At 40.2% G+C, this 24,412-nt stretch overlaps 1 protein-coding gene across 5 annotated transcripts in view; it reads right to left on the bottom strand.

The window, feature by feature from the left end:
• The window catches only part of LOC149165308 (uncharacterized), a 427,682-nt gene that overhangs the window by 109,459 nt on the left and 293,811 nt on the right, over positions 1 to 24,412 (bottom strand). The gene's annotated exons all lie outside the window — the stretch shown is intronic.

Below are 24,412 nucleotides of genomic sequence, written 5' to 3'. Positions count from 1 at the left end.
TGTGCATGACTAGTAATGTTTTTTTGATGCTTTCGATGACATATGCTCATCACCAATTTGAACTTCAACTTCACCGCATGGTAATTTTTCATCATTGGAGTCATCATTTTCATCAATATTACAACATGGCTTGGAGATTGCCTTGCCTACCTTACCATTAGCCCTTTGTTGCTCTCTTTGTGCACTATGGAGTCTAGTCGGATCATTTGGGTCTCTGGTGCAAGCATCAACATTGTTCCTTGGTATCTTCATAAAATGAACTTTAACTCCGGTATAACTCTCTTTCCATTCAAGTTGACATAAATTGCATTTTATTGTTGCTGTGCCCCCAACACCCTTTGAAGGTTTTTTCCTGGCACATATTTCCAGAGTGGATATTGTGGATTTGATGAAGACATTCTTGATTTTCGAAATTAACCAAAATGCCAAATCTAAAAGCAAGGACATTAGAACATTAAAAATCTGAAGACTGAAAATCAAAATGTTAAAGTTTAAAGTTTAAATTTAAAACAAAAGCAGGAGAAGACTATAAATGTTAGAAAAGTTTCAACATATTAGAGTCACAACGAAATTGAAATAGTATTGAATTAGATGCAGGCAACTGTGTATCAAAATATTTTGGAAGCAAAATATGCTTTATCTTTTGTAGCTTCCCTGTATTTGTAAGCAAAGATCATTTGTGGCCTTACTGTTTTGTAACTGAGTACCTATTGCATATTTTCTCGAAAATCAAGAAATCAAAAGTGCCTTTCAAGTTGTAGACTACATCTGCCTTTCATTTTTTTGGAAACTTGGCTCTGCCATTGCTTCTGAGTTTATATGCAATGTTGTCCAAAACAACAAAATTTTATGTTTAATTATGAGTATTACTACAACCCATTTGCAAAATCTTTGTGCTTCATTGTTGGGAAAATGGGTAATAGTAGTTTTGTATGCCTGTCCAAACATCAAAATGACATGTTTAATTTTATGTATACTTACTGCCAATGTTCAAAATCTCTGTGCGTCATTATGGGGGAAGTGGGGTTATGTTGAATTTGTATGCAATATGCATTGCGTCCAAACAAACAAAGTGGTATAATCAATTCTGAGTACTCTTTTTGCCCATTTGCAAAACGTCTTTGATTCATTGTTGGGGAATTTGGTTATGGTGGGTTTTGTATGCACTGTGCAGAGGTATCCAAAACAACAAAAGGATATGTTTAATTCCAAGTATTGTTACATCAAAGAGCTTTTCTCTGCAATTCAACTATTCAAGAGATATGGTAGGACAAAAGTTAAAAGAAATACCTATTGCACCCAACACGGTAACACCAGTGACCACAAACTCCAACAGTTTCATCGGTTGTCGAACAGTCACACCATCTCTCATTGTGCCACCACCTGGCCTTGTGCGAAATTCCAATGGCGAATGCAAAGAACAATGAAAGAAATTAAATACTAGTGGGGTTTTGAGTTAAAATGTGGGCTTTTATGTAATAAAAAAATCAATTTGTTATTGCCCTCCCGCCTCCGACAAACCCGCCAAGCACCTATTATCAGGGTTCGACACATCCACTCCATGGAACGAACCCATCTCGTATTCAAGTATTGGGTTCTTATAAGTTGCACTGGGATCTTTCGGGTTCATGTTGATTTTTAATGTACCTTGGACAAGTGGTTTCCCAAGGGTTAGTCTCTACTTAGGGAAAAGTGTCCAAAATAATTCTTTTCCTAAGTGTGACTTTATAAAATGAGAGTGATTTTATAAGTGGTAAAGTCAATGTTAAATTATAAAGTGAAAAGTGACTTTAGACATAAAGTACAATGTGGGTACTTTATTTAATGGGTGAGTTAAAAAATAGAAAATGAGAACTAAATGCACATTTATTCTCATTCCTTGATCTAAATGAATCTGAGCCATTAGACCTTAGGGTTGCTCAAAAGTCATTTAGGGAAACAAAAGGGGGAAAAGAAAAGAGAGACTACATTCATTCTTTGTGAGCATATTGGAGAAAGGAGGCTGAGAGTTGGAGAAAAGTTTTGAAGGAGAAATTTGTTGTAGCAAGCTGAAGGAGTGATTTCTAGACAAAGTTGGGCACAAAAATCAAGGCATAGAAGACAACAAAAGGTACAATACAAACAACATTTAATGGTGTGAGCTGCACGACGTTCGAGAGAAGTTTTTGAGATTTTTTTTTGAAAAATCCGTAAAGTCCGTACGAAATCCATACAGTACAGTCTGTATTTGTACAATACATATTTTCAACTTCAAGTGGGCATGGAAATCGAGGCAAAGTGGGCACGGTTTTCAAGGAGTTTTGGGCTGAAGAGATAAGTTGTATTTTGCTGTTTTGTTTTGTCTGCAAATGTATTTTTCCTGAACTTGAAAGATAAATAAATTTGAAGAGCTCTCTAATAGGTTTTCCCTGGAGAAGATTGAAGGGGTTTTGCCTAGGTCTAAGTTGACCAAAAATCTGTGTATTTTTATGTGTGTTGCTAGTTTGTTTATGTCCATATTTATTTTCAGCATGTGTTGACAGTCCCATGTGTTTTAATCTGAAAATTTCATTTCCAGAATTCTATATGTTAAATGTATGTTTATGGGAAATGGCATTTAACTGAATGGGAGTGATAAGGTGAAATTGAAACCGGATTGGCATTGCAAGAAACTTTTTAGTCATCAAATTTCAACATGGTATTAGAGCTATAGGCTGAAAATTGCAGTTTGAACAATACATTGTAGTTTGGGACCAAAAAATGGTTTGGATAACAAACTGAATTTTTGGACAACAAACCTAGTTTGGACAACAAATTGATATTTTGGGGCAATAATGTGAAATTTCACACAGATTAAACTTTTGGGACAACAAGGTGTGCTAGAAAGTTCATTTCTCCATTTTCTTGGTTTTGTAAATTTTGGACAGCAGTCATGGCTATGTTCTTAAGGATAGAGGACGGACTGGATGGGATATCCAACTATGCCGTTTGGAAGGACATAATTTAGATAGTGTTTGAGGAAGTAGCAGTTTGGGACATAGTGTGGCAAGTGGTTGTACTTCTTATTGTTACAGATGAACTTGCTGAATTCACAAAAAATAATACGAAGGCAAAAAGGATTTTGATGGACAATTTGAAGGATCATGTGGTTCCTTAGATGAGAGGAAACACATATGCATATCAGATGTGGACAACTCTAACCACTCTCTATCAGAGTACCAATGATTGCAGGAAGATGGTACTCAAAGAATAATTGAAGAACATTAGGATGACAGAGGCTGAAAGTGTAGTTCATTATCTTGGCAGGGTCAAATAGGTATGTGATGATTAAACTGCTATTGGTGAGGTAGTTGCACCCATTGAGTTAGTCAGGATAGTTGTGGTGCGATTTCCTAAGTCTTGGGAGGTCTTTGGAGATTCTGTTACCTCTAGGGAGAATCTTCCCAATTGGGACAGATTCTAGGATGATTATGTGCAACATGAGATACGGAACACTAACAGTGGTGGGGTGAAGATAGCAGATGAGGAGGATGTAGCCTTGAAAACCAGGGGGAAGAACAAAAGGAAGGCCAAGAAAGGGGTCTCATCAGATAGGCTAAGGGAAAGGAGAAGGAGAAGAAGAAAGATATAGATATGTCCAAAGTCAGATGTTGGGCATGTCAGAAGATGGGACACTATGCTGCTACGTGTCCTGAGAGGAAGAACAAAGGGAAGAAGGGTACTGCAAATTCAACAAAGGTGGAGTAGTTTGCTTCACAGTTTGACAAGGAGTTTGCATTTATTACTTCTACATCTAGTAGGAGTACATCATCCGATGTGTGATACATAGACAGCAGGGCTTCCCGCCATATGACAGGTCCACCTGAGTTCTTTTCAGAGCTTGCAGAGAGGGCACTTGATATTGAGATTGTATGAGGAGATGACCACACTGTGAGCGCTGTTGGTGTGGGCACTGTGACCTTTGAGAGAGAGTATTTGCCTCCTTTGAAGGTCATGGATGTCTTGTATGTTCCAGGGATGAAGAAGAACTTGATTTTAGTGTCTGCTATGGAGAAGGGGTTTGACATCACTTTCTTAGGAGGGAAGGTATTGATGCATCTTGGCCTAGTACAAAGAAAACACTTCAAGAAATCCTTACCATGTTTGTCAAGGAACATCTCCACCTCCAAGTATGTCTATATATCTTATAAAATTCTCTTTATCTTATTTTTGAAGTTTGCATTACATTACTAACATCATTATGTCTAGCTATCTTGAACCATAAGGATTCTTGTTTAGGGAGATTCATCTCTTGATAAATCTACCCCTCCTCATATTCTTAATTAGTTTTGTAGAACCCTAGACAGGTTCTCTGAAAACCCTAACCCAAGGGTATGCTGACAATGTGAGAAACACTAACTTGCTTAGGGTTATTGTGAAATGCTATTTGAAGTTGATGATGTTTGGATTTCGATATGATCATGAAATCTTAACTTGTTACGGTTGACTGATGTTTGTATGAAATCCCGAACCTTTGAAGTTTTGGTATTGTAGGGTTTGCTTTGTTATGTTATGAAACCCTAGATTCTTAGGATTTGGCTGGGTCTATAAGCAAAACCCTTGTTATAGAGACCTAGGAATGAAACCTTGGGTATGTGTCCATTTGGTTGAAATCCTAGATTGTTCTAGGACAAGATATGTCCAATATATTAATCTTGTCTGACATATGATGTGCCTATGCATGATGATGACGCCCTAGATGTATGAGTTGACCTATTTGTCGGTGGTCATGAATCATAGTTTTAGAACTAAGCCCTAGTCAAAATTTGTCTTTCTAGGATGATAGTATTCTAGGGTTTTGGAGTTAAACCTTGGTAGAAGTGAAAATCTCTTATGACAATGGGATAATTTGAGATTTGTATCAAAGTTTTGGTTGGGATTGATGTTTGATTGCAAATCTAGGGTTTGCAACAAACCCTAGTGGAAGCTGGTCATGTTAATGACTAGCCTGTGATTGGTTTTGATTAATTCTTTTATATGAAATCTAGGATTTGTATGAAACCCTAGTGAGAAGTCTAACATATGAATTCTGAAAGTTGTTAGATGCTTTGTAGATCTATATTTGTTTGAATTTGTTAAGTTATGGTATGTTCTATGCTTAGAGCAGTTTACTTATTTTTCTTATTATTATCCACAAATTAGCAATCACATGTACATTAAGTAAAGTGCAGATAGAACATTAAACGATCAACAGAAAACAAGCCAAGGCAAGAGACACAAGATGTGGTGGCTAGCCAGGGACAAACCCCAATGTGGGGAAACCCTTTGATCAAATCTTCCTTTATCTTCAATAATTCAGCAGAGAGAAATAGTACATAAATCTGATTTACATCAGCAGCAGCAAACCCCAAATCAGCCCTGAACTAGGGCAACAAACCCTAGATCGAACTTGTCAAGTCTCCACCGGTGAGTCGTTCACCATGCACCAGTCCAAGATTTTGCCGCGCACCAGTGCAGGATTTCACAGCACACCAGTGCAAGATTTCGCTGCGCACTAGTCCAGGATTTCGAACGACCTTTTTCAGGCTCGGGTGAGAGAGAGAGAGAGATGAGATGATCAGTGTGCAAATGAGGAAAAGACCTCCTGTATTTATACACAAATGTTGATGATGAATAAATGCGTCTGTTGGGCTTCTGAGCCTACATGAGTTGTAGGTCGGCTTGATAATTATTTCATAATCAAAATAAATTCATATCTCCATAAATACTTATCGGAATCAGATGATCTTTAGATCAATCCTACACCTCTCGACGAGAGGAATCTAATAAAAATATTATCAACCATGAAGAAGATGACCCACATGGAGTTTGGCCCTAGTTGCCAATTTTAACACTCCCTCTCAACTAGGGAGAACTCCATCTGCAATTCGTCTGTCGGTCACTACTATTCATCCATCAAATGCACTGCCCTATACAGCTTGACCCCTGCTCTGCTCTGCTCTATCCTGCTTGCTCTGCTCTATTTTGTTCTGCCCTGTTCTAATCTGCTCTGCTCTACTTTGTTCTGTTCTGCTCTGCTTTGTCCAAATTATGAAGAAGAAGAAATGATCGAGGATGTATCATACTGACTCAAAGTCAGTCTCAGAGTGTGTACCACTGGTCCCAGACCAGTCTCAACCGACCCGAAGTCAGCGTCATAGTGGGTACAACTCCTACCACTGGTCCCAGACCAGTATCATCCTCCACTGACTCAAAGTCAGTCTCAGAGTGTGTACCACTAGTCCTAGACCAGTCTCAACCAACCCAAAGTCAGCGTCATAGTGGGTACAATTACTACCACTGGTCCCAGACCGGTATCATCCTCCACTGACTCAAAGTCAGTCTCAGAGTGTGTACCACTGGTCCCAGACCAGTATCATCCTCCACTGACTCAAAGTCAGTCTCAGAGTGTGTACCACTGGTCCTAGACCAGTCTCAACTGACTCGAAGTTAGCGTCATAGTGGGTACAACTCCTACCACTGGTCCCAAACCAGTATCATCCTCCACTGACTCAAAGTCAGTCTCAGAGTGTGTACCACTAGTCCTAGACCAGTCTCAACCGACCTGAAGTCAGCGTTATAGTGGGTACAACTCCTACCACTGGTCCCAAACCAGTCTCAACCGACCCGAAGTCAGCGTCATAGTGGGTACAACTCCTACCACTGGTCCTAGAACAGTATCATCTTCCACTGACTCAAAGTCAATCTCAGAGTGTGTACCACTACTCCCAGACCAGTCTCAACCGACCCGAAGTCAGCGTCATAGTGGGTACAACTCCTACCACTAGTCCCAGATCAATGAAGGTCATCCTAGCATAGGGAGTACGGCAGATACAACAATGCGTCCATCGGTACTACTATGGTCCCTATCCTCATTTCCCTGCTCATTGATCAAATGAGAGGTACTTCCCATGAGTCCCAGACTGCATGGGTAGGATGCCTCGACAGGAGAACTAATCATCCTGCTACACAATCGTCATGGAGAACACATCATCCAGACCTCACAGGAGAACTAATCATCCTGCTACATAATCGTCATGGAGAACACATCATCCAGACCTCAGGAGAACTAATCATCCTGCTACATAATCGTCATGGAGAACACATCATCCAGACCTCACAGGAGAACTAATCATCCTACTACATAGTCGCCACGGGGTGTCACAGGGAAGGTTTTGATTCTTTTACCCTGTTCGTCATATGTCGCTCCAAGAAGTACCCCGCACCCCCCCGGAGCTCCCAGAGCTCAATACATCATACAGGACCCTCATTAGACGGTCTTTGAATGACACCAAGTCGTTCTCGGAAAGTCAAGAATTTGACCTTCCACAGGGGCTTTGTCAGAATGTCAGCGACCTGTTCATCTGTACTGATATATTGGAGCCTTATTGCTCCTCCCTCCATCATATCTCGAATATAGTGGTACTTGATATCGATATGCTTGGAGCAATCATGAAATACAGGATTCTCTGACAAACGAATCCCAATCTAGTTGTCACATAGGATCACGGTGGTATCCAATGTAAAACCAAGCAGCTTATTGAAGAGCTTTCGCAACCAGATTGCCTCACAGGAAGCCATGCTAGCAGCAAGATATTCTGCCTCAGCGGTGCTCAAAGCCACCGACTTCTGCTCCCTGCTCATCTGGGGTATCGATGCAGATCCCAAGGAAAAACAGCACCCGGAAGTGCTCTTATGATCCACCACATTGCCTGCACAATTTGCATCAATGTATCCAAGTAGTCTCAAATCTTCGGCAGTGTATCTTATTCCATATGTAATTGTGCCATGAAGATATCTTAACAGATTCTTGACACCAATCCAATGTATGTGGTGAGGTTCAACCATATGTTGACTTAATGTGTTGACTGTAAAACATATATCTCGACGGGAGTTCACTAAGAACATTAATGCTCCAACGAGTTGACGATACTCGGTGGCATTTCGTAAAACAGGTCCAGCAGCACTACCACTTAACTTCTTGAAGTCAAGCTCCATCAGGGTAGTTACAGGCTTGCAGTCCACCATACCGAATCTTTCCAATATCTTCACCACATATTTTCCTTGAGATAGGAAAATTTCCCCTGGCTTCTGCCACACTTCAAGTCCTAGGAAATAGTGCATCAGTCCTAGGTCCTTCATTTCAAATTCAGAAGCCAACTCCCTCTTACATTTGTGAATGAGAGGGTCTGCACCTGTTAGAAAGAGGTCATCCACATACAGCACCAGTATGAGAGGTTTGTCATCTTCAACCTTAAAGTAAAGGTTAGGATCGGCTTCACTCTTAGTGAATCCCAGCTTCAACAAGTAGCTATTGATCCTCTCATACCATGTTCGGGGTGCTTGCTTCAGCCCATAGAGAGCCTTCTTCAACCTGCATACATGAGATTTTCGATCATAAATCTCAAATCCTTCGGGTTGCTCCATGTAGACCTCTTCTTTGATTGAACCATGTAAGAACGCGGTCTTGATATCCATCTGATGTAGGTTCCATCCTTGTGAAGCCGCAAGGGCTATGATCGAGCAGATGGTAGTATATCTGGCAACAGGTGCAAATATTTCGTCATAGTCTATACCTTCCTTCTGGGAGAAACCACGAGCGACAAAACGAGCCTTATACTTTTCTGTACTTCCATCTGTTGCATGCTTTATCTTGTAAAGCCATTTAGAAGTGACAACTGTCTTGCCCTGGGTTCTAGGAACTACTTCCCAGACGTTATTCTTCATAATAGACTCATATTCTTTGGTCATAGCATCCTTCCATACTTTATGCTTGACGGCATTTAAGAATGATGAAGGCTCATTTTGTATGATCGTGCTCATGATGGTCAGGTATCCCTGATACCTGTTAGGTTTCTTCCTTTCACGGAAGGTTCCTCGAGGTGCAGTGTCTCCTTCAGCATCATCGAGTAGCCCCCTAAGCCAAGAGGGCCTCTTTCTAGAAGAGGAAGGCTCAGGTGGATCAATAGGATCCATGGGTTCATCCACATCGGGCATTGTTACATCATCTGCCCATAGAAACTTTGGAAGTCTTTGATCATGGAGCATGACACAGACAGGTTCCACAATCATACGATTCTTCCTTTCCGCCACACCATTCTGTTCAGGAGAATATGGTGTAGTAGTCTCCCTCCTAATGCCAGCCTCTTTACAAAAGTCATGAAACTCGTTAGATTCATATTCAGTCCCATTATCAGTCCTTAAGATCTTGATCTTCTTTTCGGTGTTCTCGATCAAGGCTTGAGATGTGTCACAAGACATGACACCTAGCGGATTTCCTTCGACCTGATATAATGAATCAACTTGAAAACCAAGAGTGAAGGCATCTTTAATATTTTTTTTCCATGCACGTACCTTTCCATTGATGAAAGCCACCTTGTAGCCTTGGTCTTCCATTGCCAAAATGGACACCAAGTTCTTTTTGAGGTCAGGTACATACAATACATCCTGTAAGTGGATCGTATTACCTTGATTCAATTTAAGAGAGACATTGCCTACACCTTTTACGGGATATTTCGTATTATCTCCAAGGACAATTTCCAGGTTAGTTTCTTTCTCTATCAGCTTATGGAGAACTTCTTTGTTACCAGTGAAGTGCCTTGGGGCACCACTATCAATAAGCCAAATTCCCAGTGAGTCTGAAGGAGCAGAGGTAGATAGAGCAGCTAGCAAATAATATTCATCCTGCTTATTGTCAACAGTGTTAGATTCATACCTGGAATTTCTAGCCTTCTTGAATGATTGTCCTCTTCCTTGATTTCCAGCACTCCTTTTACCTTTGCTATTAGATAGGAGATCGTTCCTGATCTTGGTGATTCTTAAGAAGTATGCTTGCATACTCTCATCTTTGCCCTTCTTAATTTCCTTCAGCTTATTTCTAAGAAACAAGACTTGATCTGCATCATTAACTTTAAATAAACTCACCAGTCTATCGTAGATTTCCTTGGAGGTGTCCAGGTTGGAGATGTAGGCCACCAAGCACTTGTCGATAGTCCCAAATGATCTTCTTTGTTTTGACTTCGCCGGTTTTCCATTTGTTCTCGGCAACAGCGGGTGCATTTGTTGGAGGCTCAACAATATTGCCTCTCACATGGTCCAACACTCCTTGATCTTCTAAGGTTAGATCGAGAGACATCTTCCATCCGTGGTAGTCAGAGTTCTCAAGGAGCTTGTCTTCAACAGGGAAGTGTGTTGAGGACCCCATGAATTCTTTTTGGATAGCTTTCCAATCTTCTTTTCGGTGATTGCTCTTGCTCTTGCTTGGGCTTTGTCTTCACTTGAGCTCTGATACCATGTTAAGTTATGGTATGTTCTATGCTGCGAGCAATTTACTTCTTTTTCTTATTATTATCCATAGATTAGCAATCACATGTACATTAAATAAAGTGCATATAGAACATTAAACGATCGATAGAAAACAAGCCAAGACAAGAGACACAAGATGTGGCGGCTAGCCAGGGACAAACCCCAATGTGGGGAAACCCTTTGATCAAATCTTCCTTTATCTTCAATAATTTAGCAGAGAGAAATAGTACATAAATCTGATTTACATCAATAGCAGCAAACCCCAGATCAGCCCTGAACTAGGGCAGTGAACCCTAGATCGAACTTGTCAAGTCTCCACCAGTGAGTCGTTCACCGTGCACCAATCCAAGATTTCGCCACGCACCAATGCAATATTTTGCTGTGCACTAGTGCAAGATTTCGCTGCGCACCAATGCAAGATTTCACCACGCACCAGTACAAGATTTTGCCACGCACTAGTCCAGGATTTCAAACGACCTTTTTCCGACTGGGGTGAGAGAGATAGAGAGAGATGAGATGATCAATGTGCAAATGAGGAAAAGACCCCCTGTATTTATACACAAATGTTGATGATGAATAGATGCGTCTATTTGGCTTCTGAGCCTACATGAGTTGTAGGTCGGCTTGATTATTATTCCATAATCAAAATAAATTCATATCTCCATAAATACTTATCGGAATCGAATGATCTTTAGATCAATCCTACACCTCTCAACGAGAGGAATCTAATAAAAATATTATCAGCCATGAATAAGATGACCCACATGGAGTTTGGCCCTAGTTGCCAATTTTAACAGTATTGTTTCTAGGGTTTGCTACATGTTGAAGTAAAGTATGTCATACCTTTGGAAGAAACATTGAAACCCTAGATGGAATAAAAATTGTTATGAAGTAGTCTAGGGTTTATGACAAAGTCCCTAGCAAGATGTTGAAGAGTATATGTCTCTTAATTGTAATTAAGTCGGGGTATTTGATATGTATAAAGTTGAAATGCTTCTGTGATTCTGATATGGCTAACTTCATGCTTCTATAGACTTGGTTGTACTTAAAGTTGTGCAGGTACACAATCTTTAATATGGTGAAGATGCTCGTTGATGTGATAAACATGATGAGGATAATGATAACTTTGATGAAATGCTTGGAAGCCACAAAAGATTCTTTGATGATGAAAAGAAGAAGTTGATCTCCCTAAGGAAGCTTGAATAGAAGAGATATCCCTAAGATTAAGAGAGAGTCTGGATAAAGAGATGCTCGCTGGTTGAGAGGGAGGGCATAACATGGTTTTGATTAATGAATTTCGAAGGATATTTTGTTGCATGGGAAGTAGGAAATGAAAGTGTATGATTGAGGAATTTTCTATCAAAGGTTCGGTTGATAGTCCTACTATGAAAAGTTGAGAAGCAGCATCAAGTTGTCTGGAAGACCCCAGAGTTTTGTATTTGATTATGTACATGTGAAAGTATATTATTGATTGGGGTTGTGATTGTACAAGTGAATCTCTCTAAGGTGTTGATAGCATGTTGGTTATCAATCAGTTTGATTGAGAGAGATTTGTTGTCCTTGATCTGCTGGATCAAGGGGTGATGAGGCTTTGTGAGTGAAGCATTGCCTGGGAGGACATCTAATCAGCACTTTGTGTTGATGTCTAGGTCCCGAAGTTGGAAAGGTGGCATTGGTCATTGAGCTTTGACACGCACCTGGATTCTTGGGTTGATGGTTAGCTAGTAAGCCTGATGGTACCTAGAGAGGCTGAAAGCTTGAGTCCATCTTAGTCCCACTCGGATATATTGCCCTGGTCAAGAATCTAGTTTGTGGCATTGCAGTGCCTAAATTGTTGAGAGACCAATGGATAGATTGCCCTAGTCAGGAATCTAGTCCATGACATTGCGGTGCCTAAACTTCTTCATAGATGATGTGGTTTGAGATCTTCCATGTACCTCTTTGGTTATATGTAAATATGAATATCGTCGTAGTTAAGAGTGACTGTTGGAAAATGTAACTAGGTTCGGTCTTCATTATTGTTCTTGAGTCAAATGTAACATATTTTTCAAAAAAAAGTGAAAATAATTTTTACTATTAATTTGATTTGACTTATTAAAGCATGGGTTTCATGCTTGGGTCAAATGTATAGGTCAAGCCTCCATTGTAGGCTTTAGGTTATGGTCAAAATAAATTTGTAAAGACTCTTCCATCCATCGATGTCTCCTTGATGTTGAAAGAATCTCCATCAAGTCGAATTTCATAAGGAGATCACATGTCAACCTACTCAAATGAAAGAATATGCATGTCGGCTCAATAATTAAGATGCAACTGTTCACAATGTTATGCCGGCCTATTTACATGGGGCAACCACTATATATTCGCATAACACCAATCACAGAACTCGCATTATTTTAGAAAAAGTTTCGGAGATGACATAGAAGTTCGTGTAGGGTTTCAAAGATGACACAAAAGTTCAGAGATAACATGAGTTTGTCTTGGTTTTGTGTTCTCGGTACCTATGAACAGAGAAATTCGGATATCTCAGTATAGACAATTCAGATTACAATGACCTCCATTCGGTGATGCATTGCAGTGACTTTAGTTCAGTGGTACTACAGTGATATGTCCACAATATCTCAGTGTTATTATAATGATGCAATCACAAGATGAAGAAGCTCGGATTGGTTTCAGAAGTGATCTCTTCAAGGACAAGTGTGAAGAAGACTGACAGCTATAGGAAGCCATGTTGTTGATGCATAAAAAGATTGACTTGATGGATGGAGGATGTCTTGGTTTAGATTGTAAGGGTCTTGGTCGTCTCATCTTTTGAATCTATTGAAGGAAGACTTTGTGACTGGGTTTTCCCCTCGAGGGGGGTTTTTCCCTGGCAACGTGCCTATATCTTGTGTTCTCTCTTTTGTTGTTTGGCATTAATCTTGATGATAAGAAAAGATAATTAAGAAATTGAATACTAATAATGAAAATATCACAAGTTAATGTCATTAAGAGGAAAATCGATTAAACTGTCTAACCTATGGATTTTCCAACACTCTTGAGAGGCTTACTTTTTCTTTTGTGAGCTAGTTTGTTGGGCTTGTCACCAAAAAGTTGTATTATTAGCACATTATTTTATTTTTGGGGTTTATGTAGGCTAAGGAGGCTAATTCGAACTCCTTAGATGTATATAAATCAGTGTTTTTAAAACCGGAACCGGTGACCGAACCGGTCCACCTAGCTAACCGGTTTACCGACCGGAACCGGTCTAACCGGGACTGGTTTGGTCTAAACGAACCGGTTTTTAAAAAATACATTAAATAATTAATTTTTAATGAAACAAAACTATTTTTAAGATGTAAAACCATGATTCCAAGCCAATAGAGACAAAATATGCAAAGTTTGCTCATTTATATACCATGCAAAGGTGAATATATCAAAATGGCATCGAGTGCAATACATATCATCGACAAAATAGCAAAATACATAAGAAATGAGGCTCTAAATGGCCTATAAAGTCCAAAAACAATGCTGCAAGCTATGAAGCCATTGGCCTACTACAAGTCTACAGTGTACACATGATCAATCATCAAGTCCATCACCACTACTAGACACAGGATCATCATCAGGAGCTACATAGACATCATCTGGTTCAGAGTCTGAGGATGCCTCAGCACAAGTCAGAGTAAGGTCTGAGTTACCTATGTGTTTGAGACTGAGTCGTGAAAGAAGTTCAAAGCCAGATCTCTGTAATATTGTTGTGTAATCTGAACTCTCCTAAAAGGGCCTAATCTAGGCCTTGTTGCAGATATTTTCTAGCAGAACTTGATCAAGATATTTAAAACATATTGATGACACCTTGTTGATGGACTGACGCCAGCAACCTGTGGAATAAAAGGTTCAATCACAAAGCGAAGATGCATGACAAGAATTTATTATACAGGAAAGAAGTAATGAATTAGTCATGAGAATGCAGACCTACAAAAAGATCATTGAAACAAAGCCAGAAATCAAAGTCCAAAACATATTAAAGAAGGCCCGTCGTGAAGTTTACAAACAGATTTTGAATTGCACTGTCAAGTACCTCATTTCTCTTTGAGATTTATTTTGTGCTTTTTTGAAATACAAATCATTTCATAGTTTGAAGGACTCTAAGATCTCCATGCAAAAGACATTACAATGATGGGTAGCTCAGCATCTCATAACTCACAGCCATAAATGAGTCTAACAAAATTATAAGTCTGCAAATGAAAGGTATGCATCATGGCTTGATTTACCCACAGTGACCTTAATCAATATTAAAGATTTTGCTTTGGCATCATTCTTAAAAAATTTCAAGGCTTGGAATAAAAGACATGTATCAAGAGGTTGATTTCACAAGAATATGATCAGTCAGATCATAGAACTGTCAATCTTGTTGAAGATTGGCAGCTTCGGTCAGAATTTCGTTAGCAAATTAATGGAGAAACTTAATATTTATGACTTTGGCCAAGTCAGCCTCGTAGAAGACAAGTTGGCCCCACATTTCTGACCAGCATTGACTATCTTGATTGACTTGTCCATAAACCGGCCGGTTTAGGACAAAACCGGCCGGTTAGCAATAAACCGGCCGGTTTTGACCTAAACCGGCCGGTTTTTACCGGTTAGGTCTATTTTCTGGGCAAATGAGGCTTCTAACCGGGTTTTTTCACCGGTTCTGACCGGTGAGCCTCCCAACCGGCCGGTTAGGCCGGTAACCGGTCAGACCGGAACGGTTTTTAAAACTATGATATAAATACAAGTGAGATGAGATCATTTCTCATCATCACTTTGGATTGGATATCTCTCTTCTTTAGAGAATTTCGCACTTTTTGTTGGAGGATGAATTCGAGCATTTATGAATGAATTGTGATGTATGGTTATTGGTTTATCTTCTCTTGGAGCTTCTCTATTGTCATTTGTAAATGGTTGGATACAGTGTTGCACAAAGCGCCCCCCCCGGTTCTAAGCCCCCAAGCGCGTCCTGTACGGAAGCGCCTAGGAAGCTTGGCCGGAAGCGCCGCTTCGGCTTTTTTAGCCGCTTCTTGGAAATTTGGAAGCGTTGTACGGAAGCGCCGCTTCCGAAGCGCCGAAACGCGCTTCGTACGGTGCTTCGGGAGTCGGAAGCGTGGCGCTTCGGAGGAGGAAGCGTATGCTTCCGTACGCTTCCAGAAAAGCTTCCGGAAAAGCTTTTAGAAAATCGTTTTTTTTCAATTTTTTTTTAATTTTAGGTGAGTTTGCTTGTTGGGGGTGGGTCCACCTTGGGTTAGGGTGACGAATGAAGGCAAAATAAATATAAATATAGCAGATGCTCCCTCATGGTAATATTAAATTCTTAAAGTAAAAATGACATTCTCCTTTATTTTTCATTTTCATCCTGTTACTTAAATTTTTAACATTACCATGAAATGACTCAGGATGTTTGAGAGTGGTTCCAGCCTCATTGGACTTCATATGGAGAAAATAGAATTTCATATCCTATTCAAAATTCAGCAGACTTAACAGTTTTCAGGAATTCAGTATCAATGGGATTGTGGCATTTCATTAGATTATATCAAGTATGAAGGTATGCGATTAGCATTTAATCAAGAGCACCAAGCCCTATATGTACCCTAGTGTTGGTGGTGTTAATTGTTGAACTCCTTTGTCACACGGCACGCCCTTAGAAAAAAATTACCTTTCAATCAAGTCAAAATCATCGATCAAACATGTTAAGCTTTTTCTACCATATTTTAAGTCTTGAATTAGGTAGTTTGATCAAAATTGGGCAATGTTGACTAATATCCCTAGACAATCGAGGTAGAGGCAAAGGCTAGACAAGAGGAGAAGAATCTAGATTCTAGATCATTAATGTACAATGGATGTTATATCTGTCTTGATTTATGCAAAAATATGCATGTTTTCATGTCTTCTACAATTAATTTGGTATTTGGGACGTTTGTTTTGAGTATAAATGCAAAAAACTATAAATATATATATATATAGCAGACACTTCCGCGGACGCTTCGCTTCCTAGATTTTTGGAAAATGACGCTTCGGCGTCCCCACTTCCAAAAAAACGCTTCCGCTTCGTGCAACATTGGTTGGATATACTCTACTACATGTAAGTACGCATATTTTGATGTTATTCTTGTTACTTTTGTCACATATGCTAGATGGGACTTTAATTGTTTTAAAGGCTAATTGCTGAATGCAAATTATTGCTTAATATTGTGGGATTGTCTCTATTATAACATTCTCTCCATGTCTTGGCCCATGTAGTATGAGCGAAATCTCCTAGGGGTAAATCTGACCTCGATAAGCCATTCCTCATGTACATTTGAAGTATAAACGCTGCAAGACTGCTTTATATTGACCTAGAGGGTTTGTGAAGAAATTTTGAGGCCTCCTTGATTGGGAACCAAGAAATCTTACACATAATCAACATAGACTCCATTCTCCCAAGTATTAAGGCATTGATCTACCAAGGGTGGTCATCAAAACTCCCATTCTTTCACCTCCTCTCAAGTCTAGCCATATGGGGGTGTCTAGGGCATCAATTTCCCGCCAAGCTAGCCACTGAAAATTTTCAATCTCCTAAGGTCTCCTGCACTGGCCTTTCCTCGAGCCCTCCGCCAGATTTGAAGACATTCTGACGGTGTTTATTGGGAGAAAAGCCAAGCCCTAGCTCCAACACCAAATCTTGCCTTGCCATCCCCACGGCGAGCACTTCCCAAGGTCAAAGCAACATCATTAAGTGAAATACTTTCTTTAATCCTTCCCACTTTGTCTAGAGTAAGAAAATCATTGATTATTTCATACTTTCCTCATACATAGACCAGGTCCACTTGGCCCTGTGTGGTCCCTCTCCTTCAAAGGACTATTCTTCAAGAACCATTCGGGATACCAACTTTAACATGGATTTAAGATGTGGGAAACCCCTTTCAAAGCCTATTCTCATACACCTAACCCCTAAAATCCTCTTCCTTTCCTTAAAAGCACCTAAGTACCTTGCTTAGAAAGTAAGCAAGTTCCATCCTTCAAAACCTTCTCAGAAAGGGTCTGGGTCACTCATATCTATTAACTTATCATTCATTTGTGACTCCATACATATCGAGTCTCTGCCCATAGGTGAACGTCTGTTAATAAAAGGGAGTCTTAGCTGAGGTGACAATGGGCTAAGACTCCATTTGTTGCCCTTGACCTAGCATTTCCCCTATATGGATTCCCCTTAAGTCCCCTGCCAGTTTGAACAATAACAATCCCTAAGCATCCTAACCAGTTGGAAACAAATAAACAACTCAGTCTTTTCAGTAAGGCCACAGGTACCTTCGACAAAAAATTGGCAAAGATGGAAGAGATGTGGATCAACGAGGTAAGCAATCCCAATTTGTTTTTCTTTTAAAGTTCAATTGTTTACAAATTACAATTCAAACCAGTGTTGCACGAAGCGCCCCCCCCCGGTTCCAAGCCCCGAAGCGCGTCCCATACGGAAGCGCCTAGGAAGCTTGGCCGGAAGCGCGCTTCCGGATCTTTTAGCCGCTTCCTGGAAATTTGGAAGCGCTGGCGCTTCCTAAGCGCCGAAGCGCGCTTCGTACGGCGCTTCCCAGACGCTTCCCAGGCGCTTCCCAGACGCTTCCCAGACGCTTCCGTACGCTTCCAGAAAAGCTTCCGGAAAAGCATTTAGAAAATCGTTTTTTTTTTCAATTTTTTTTTCAATTTTAGGTGAGTTTGCTTGTTGGGGGTGGGTCCACCTTGGGTTAGGGTGACAAATGAAAGCAAAAAGAAATATAAATATAGCAGATGCTCCGTCATGGTAATGTTAAATTCTTAAAGTAAAAGTGACATTCTCCTTTATTTTTCATTTTCATCCTTTTACTTAAATTTTTAACATTACCATGAAATGACTCAGAATGTTTGAGAGTGGTTCTAGCCTCATTGGACTTCATATGGAGAAATTAGAATTTCATATCCTATTCAAAATTCAGCAGACTTAAAGGCACCTTCACCACCAAAGAAGCTCATCACCTACGCTATTCCAACCTCCAGGCGGTTAAAGATCAACTCTGGGAACAAGTTTGGCAAACCGGGCAATGGCCCAAAATCTCCACTTTTTTATGGCTACTTAGCAGAAAACGCATTCTCACCTGGGACAATCTGATAAAAAGAGGAATTGTAGGGCCATCTAGATGCCCAAATTGCAACATAAATTGTGAAACCATCAATCATTTAATGGAAGAATGCCCATTAGCAAAACAAATCTGGGAGAAAGTCGAAAAATGCAATATGAGAGCTCACCCCAGGCTGGAGGACATAACGGCAACCATAAGGACCTGGGAAAAACACCCATTCAAGTGCAGGATCCTCAACTCTTTGTGGCGCATCATACCAGGATTTCTGTACTGGACCCTTTGGAAAGAACGCAACCACAGAATCTTCAATAGCACATTTAGATCCATCGATGATCTTTGGCTCACACTCAAAAAAAACATTCAGGAAACTCTGGCCATCAGAGTATGGAATGATAATGATATGCCAGAAATCCACCAGGAGCGCTGCATTCTGAAGGAATGGAATCTTGAACTCAAGTCCCTAGTCAAGACTACCACCAAACCTTCCACCAGATCCGCTTCACCATCCTCTTGGTCCCCGCCTGCACTCAACTCATACAAGCTGAACTTCGATGGTGCTGCCAAAGGCAACCCTGGCCCAGCAGGCTTCGGAGGAGTAATTCGTAGACATAATGGAGAAGAGATACTAGTATACTATGGCACAATAGGGAAAGATACTAACAATGCAGCGGAGCTAGAGGGTCTTTGGAAAGGAATATGTCTAGCTGAACAGCATCACCTCTCCCCTCTGGAGGTTGAAGGCGACTCTCTCATTCTCATAGAGGCAGCTAAAAGAATGCAGGCTGGAGCAAAGGCAGTCAAGATAGCAAAAAGCTGGAGATTGCTAAGCCGTTTGGAATCCTTGGAGGAAAAGCTCCACACTCCCCACAATTTATCCTTCCATCATGTAAGGAGAACAGCTAACCAGGTAGCAGATCGGCTAGCAAATCAAGGAGTGTCACAGTCGACACCTTACTTCTCAGGCTCCCTAGATATGGTTGAAGATGCTAAACTCAAACAGGACTGCATCTCTTTGGTGCAAAAAGACATCCCTCCCCCGGATGCGGGTGTATTTAACGCATGAACGGCAGGTGGCTTGTCACATGGGCAGCTGGCAGCCCGGACAAGCCACCATATATCAACATGCCGAGGTATTAACTGCGAAGGCGGGTGAAGCCATAGGGAGGCTCAGTTCGGCTCAAGCGACATTCAATGCGGAGGGGATTTTTCTTGGGATGTCCATTCCGGTTCAGGCGCCATTCAATGCGCAGCTTCGGACAAGGGAAATGGCGATCCATAAGTTCGGAACCCATGTTGTATTCCTGCATTCTTCCAAGCGGCTTCAGCAACTTCTGGAAGCGACAGAACATACTCTGGCAAGGTGTAAGCTTTCTTCGAGGAATTTGGTTAAGGAAGGCAGTTGCAGGATGCCAATTGAGAGACTCAGGATGGGCAGTCGTCGCGGCGGAACAAGGGGTCGCCCTGCTACTCAGAGGCCCGCTACTTCACCCTCCGCCTCTGTGGACAATCCTTCTGGGCAGAACAGAAGCCTGAGCGGCACAGTTAGCCGTAGCATTGAACGAGATAGGGGTGAAATCCTGGATTGTGGTCACAGGGAGCATCCGGCAGTCAGATATCGCATCCCCTGCACGCTGGAGAATAATACGCTCATTGTTTCAGTCACTGTGGAGCATTGCAGCGACCTCCGGAGGCCTGGGGACAACCTGACAGTGCCAAGGGTGGATATGCAGGTTCCCAGAGTGGATATGAGGCGACCCACGCAAGCAGAAGAGGCCGGACCCAGTGAGCCGGCTCTGAGAATGTCGCGCCAAGATGCAGAGGATGACAAGAAGCTCAAGGGCTTGGCAACGGATGAGCCTTACCTCACTGATGAGGATTAGCTCAGAAGCCTCTGTCCTCATGGCCAGGAACGCTACTCTCAGTCCATCTCCTTCTGTTTTCTTGGTATGTTTGTTTGTCATAGGGTCAATGTCCGCCGCGAAGGTTTACGTGTCAACTATGTTAGTCTACGTGTCAATTGTGTCAAGTTATGGGTCCATCGTGTCAAGTCATATGTCCGTTGTGTTGGCTCAAAAGCCTGTTGTGTCGATTACATGCTGGTTATGTCGGAGGAAAGAAACTGGTCCCTTTTTGCCTGGTGCTTAGAATGGCCAATCATGGGAAATTCTCTTCGGAGATGCGAGGCTTCGGCCCTTTTGTAAATTTGGATGTATTTTTGTTTTTTGTAATATAAATTAGTGCAGTTTTACGGAGAAAAAAAAAAAAATTCAGCAGACTTAACAGTTTTCAGGTATTCAGGATCAATGGGATTGTGGCATTTCATTAGATTATATCAAGTATGAAGGTATGCGATTAGCATTTAATCAAGAGCACCAAGCCCTATATGTACCCTGGTGTTGGTGGTGTTAATTGTTGAACTCCTTTGTCACGCGGCACGCCCTTAGCAAAAAATTACCTTTCAATCAAGTCAAAATCATCGATCAAACATGTTAAGCTTTTTCTACCATATTTTAAGTCTTGAATTAGGTAGTTTGATCAAAATTGGGCAATGTTGACTAATATCCCTAGACAATCGAGGTAGAGGCAAAGGCTAGACAAGAGGAGAAGAATCTAGATTCTAGATCATTAATGTACAATGGATGTTATATCTATATTGATTTATGCAAAAATATGCATGTTTTCATGTCTTCTACAATTAATTTGGTATTTGGGATGTTTGTTTTGAGTATAAATGCAAAAAAATATAAAAAAATTATATATATATAGCAGACGCTTCCGCGGACGCTTCGCTTCCTAGATTTTTGGAAAATGATGCTTCGGCATCCCCGCTTCCAAAAAACGCTTCCGCTTCGCTCCCGCTTCGTGCAACATTGATTCAAACTGTAAATACTTGTTTTTTCAGCCAAACTTAGAATCGAAATTGTTGTACATTTTACAATGAAGTAATGAACTAACTAATGTCTTTGTCTTCGCAGCAAATTGATGGGAGTTGTTGAGAAACCAAGTGATAGATTCTTTAATGCTTGATTCCTCTTTCTTAATAATTACTTGTGAATGTTAGTTGTCTTCTTGGCAAAAAATTGGCAAAGATGGAAGAGATGTGGATCAACCAAGTAAGCAATCCCAATTTGTTTTTCTTTTAAAGTTCAATTGTTTACAAATTACAATTCAAATTGTAAATACTTGTTTTTTTAGCCAAACTTAGAATCTAAATTGTTGTACATTTTACAATGAAGTAATGAACTAACTAATGTCTTTGTCTTCACAGCAGATTGATGGGAGTTGTTGAGAAACCAAGTGATAGATACTTTAATGCTTGATTCCTCTTTCTTGATAATTACTTGTGAATGTTAGTTGTCTTCTTATTAATTTTATGTTCTCTTCATCAAGTAACTATACAAAAACTTCAAAGCATAAAGATCACAAAGAGACCAAGAACACCATAAATTAGGCTCCAAGACAAGGCAAAACCCCACAAGGGGGAAATCCCAATAATCCTTCTCTTATAGAATCAGATCAAAATCAGATATCCAAGACCCAAGACCGAGACCAAAACTACCACAAGGATCCAAGTCAACCCTCCTCCAAGTCTTCTCCAATCAAGTCAAAGTCAACATTGGTCAAACCTTCTGAAATCTGGTCAAATCATATAAAATTTTGGTCCTGCAATAGAGGTTGAATTTTGGCCTTGTAATAGGCTCAGAAAACTTCACACGTGTGAGTAGAACTAGGGCAGAAAACTCATCTTCTCTCTCTCCTTTGACTTCGACTATCTTATCTTCTTGTTTGGCACAAAAATCGATGTGATGTGATGAATGAATGAATGGTTGCAATTGCAACAGGAGTCATTTGGCAACCAATGTCCTCAATTGCAAAAGTTTGCAGTTAGAGTCCTCGGCGAAGCTTGCAATGCCTCTGGTTATTAGTGCAATTGGTTTGCTTTTGAGCGGATACACAAAAAGAAGAGAAATCATTTGGACCAAAAACAATTAAATGATCTTGTCTTTGTGGAATACAATCTTTGACTAAGGCACAACCAATTAATGAACAAAGGACTTAATCCAGATCCCATTGTGTTGGACAATATTGATCCAACATCAAAATGGGTGGAGGAGACTCAACCGAGTTTGAAGTTGATTTTGATATTGATGCCATGGAGTTAGGGGGGCTGATCCAATGCATATCTAGTAGTGCCAATGGAACCAAAACCAGTAGTTGAATCAAGCAAAGGCAAACAACCAATGGAAGGCACTAGTCATGCAGCTCGACCAACTCGTCCTTCCATTAGGTCTAGTTTTGCCGCTACTACTATTAAGGTAGCAAAGGAGTTTGAGGAGTCCTCAGAATATGATCCAAATGATGTTTATGTAGCACCTGTTGATGATCCCATATCTAGTAGCGGTGATGAATTTGATCATGATAAGGAGTGATATGTTGATCACTAATATGTAGACTTTTAGTAGGCCAGTGGCCCCATCGCTTGTAGCATTGTTTTTGGACTCTAGAGGTCATTCAGTGCATCATTGATTATGTGTTTTGTTGTTGATATGTATTGTACTCAATGCCATTTTGATATATTCACCTTTACATTTTTTTTCTATGTGATATATTCACCTTTAAATGCTATATAGATGAGCAAATTTTGCATATTTTGTCTCTATTCGTTTGGAATTATAGTTTTAAATCTTAAAAATAGTTTTTTTTTATTAAAAAATAATTATTTCATGTATTTTTTTAAACACTGGTTCATTGAAATCTAACCAGTCCGGTTTTTCCGGTTCTAGTTCAAAAACTGGTTTGATAGGTGAACTGGGTTAAGTTTGACCCTCTCAACCTTTAACTAGAGTTACAATATGGACTCTGCTAGTCTTCTTCATCATGATCGTGTGGCTAGCCCCTTTTCCATGAATAATGGGTCTCACGTGGCATCCTCTCAAATTATGGTGGTCAAAATAGGTAAGTCAACTTCCGAGTGGCATAACTTTTTCATAAGGACTCCGTTTGAGGCAATTATTGCGTCATTGGAAAGGTCTATGTGTGTAGAATAGCACAGAAAGTTGTCACTTGGGCAGAAAAAATTTACCTCCAAAAAACATCATTTTATGCCTCAAACTGCTCCTCAAAGGTTTCAGTCCCTAATTTGCCAAACTTGGTCCCACTGGTAAAAATGATCCTGTGAGCTGATTCCTCTACTTTTTCCACTCTAAAAGCATCGATATGGATGACAAACAATATAATGATCCAATTCGGATCAGTTTAGCCATGGATACCACATCTAGCAGCAGGGAATTGTTTCAGTGACAGCAAGGGTGATTTTGAAACAGTTGGAGGATGATTTCTATGGATGAAGGATGCTGTCACCATTGCAGGTCATATTTTTCAAATAGGAAGGCATTTTTTAGTTTTTAATCATGATTTTCATGATTGGCTGAACAGTTGGTGTTTCTCCCTGGATAGTGGACTAAGCACAGTGAAGAAAATTCTTGTTGAAAATAGTCTACTGTTTTTTTATCATATCTGAACAGTTTATTTTGGGCCGAGTGCAGACAGTGGTATTTTCTACTTTATGTTATTTGTTGCACATGCATGTTTTATATCTATTTTAAATTTTAATATATGCTATATCAAGCCATACCGTATCCAAAATTTTCTTAGAATGTGTTTCTCTACTTTGTCCCTGACAACATGAGATTTTATTTAGTTCTAGTCAACATTCAGGATTCCAAATCAGACCTATATTAGTGGATAATGATTTAGTCATTATTTCTTTAGTGCCATGACTGGCAACATTATTTAAGGGAAAATCCTCCATACTCAGAGTGGACAAATTATAAATGGATCAGGTATTTAATTAATACCTTTCTAACCCAGAACGGATTCCAAAAGAAAATTTTGGATATAAATAGGAGTAGAAATCCCAGAACCTTTATTTTGGTGCCCTCGAGAGTAATGCTTGACAACACAATGCTGGGGACTAAATTTGTAGGGGTATATTGCTGATTGTA

The sequence above is a fragment of the Pinus tabuliformis genome, chromosome 5_1 (genome assembly GCF_031772625.1).
Source record: "Pinus tabuliformis cultivar Carrire ecotype Pingquan chromosome 5_1, CPIR1, whole genome shotgun sequence".
NCBI lineage: Eukaryota > Viridiplantae > Streptophyta > Pinopsida > Pinales > Pinaceae > Pinus > Pinus tabuliformis.
Note: the sequence above shows the minus strand (reverse complement) of the source record. Positions and strands in the feature narration are given on the sequence as shown.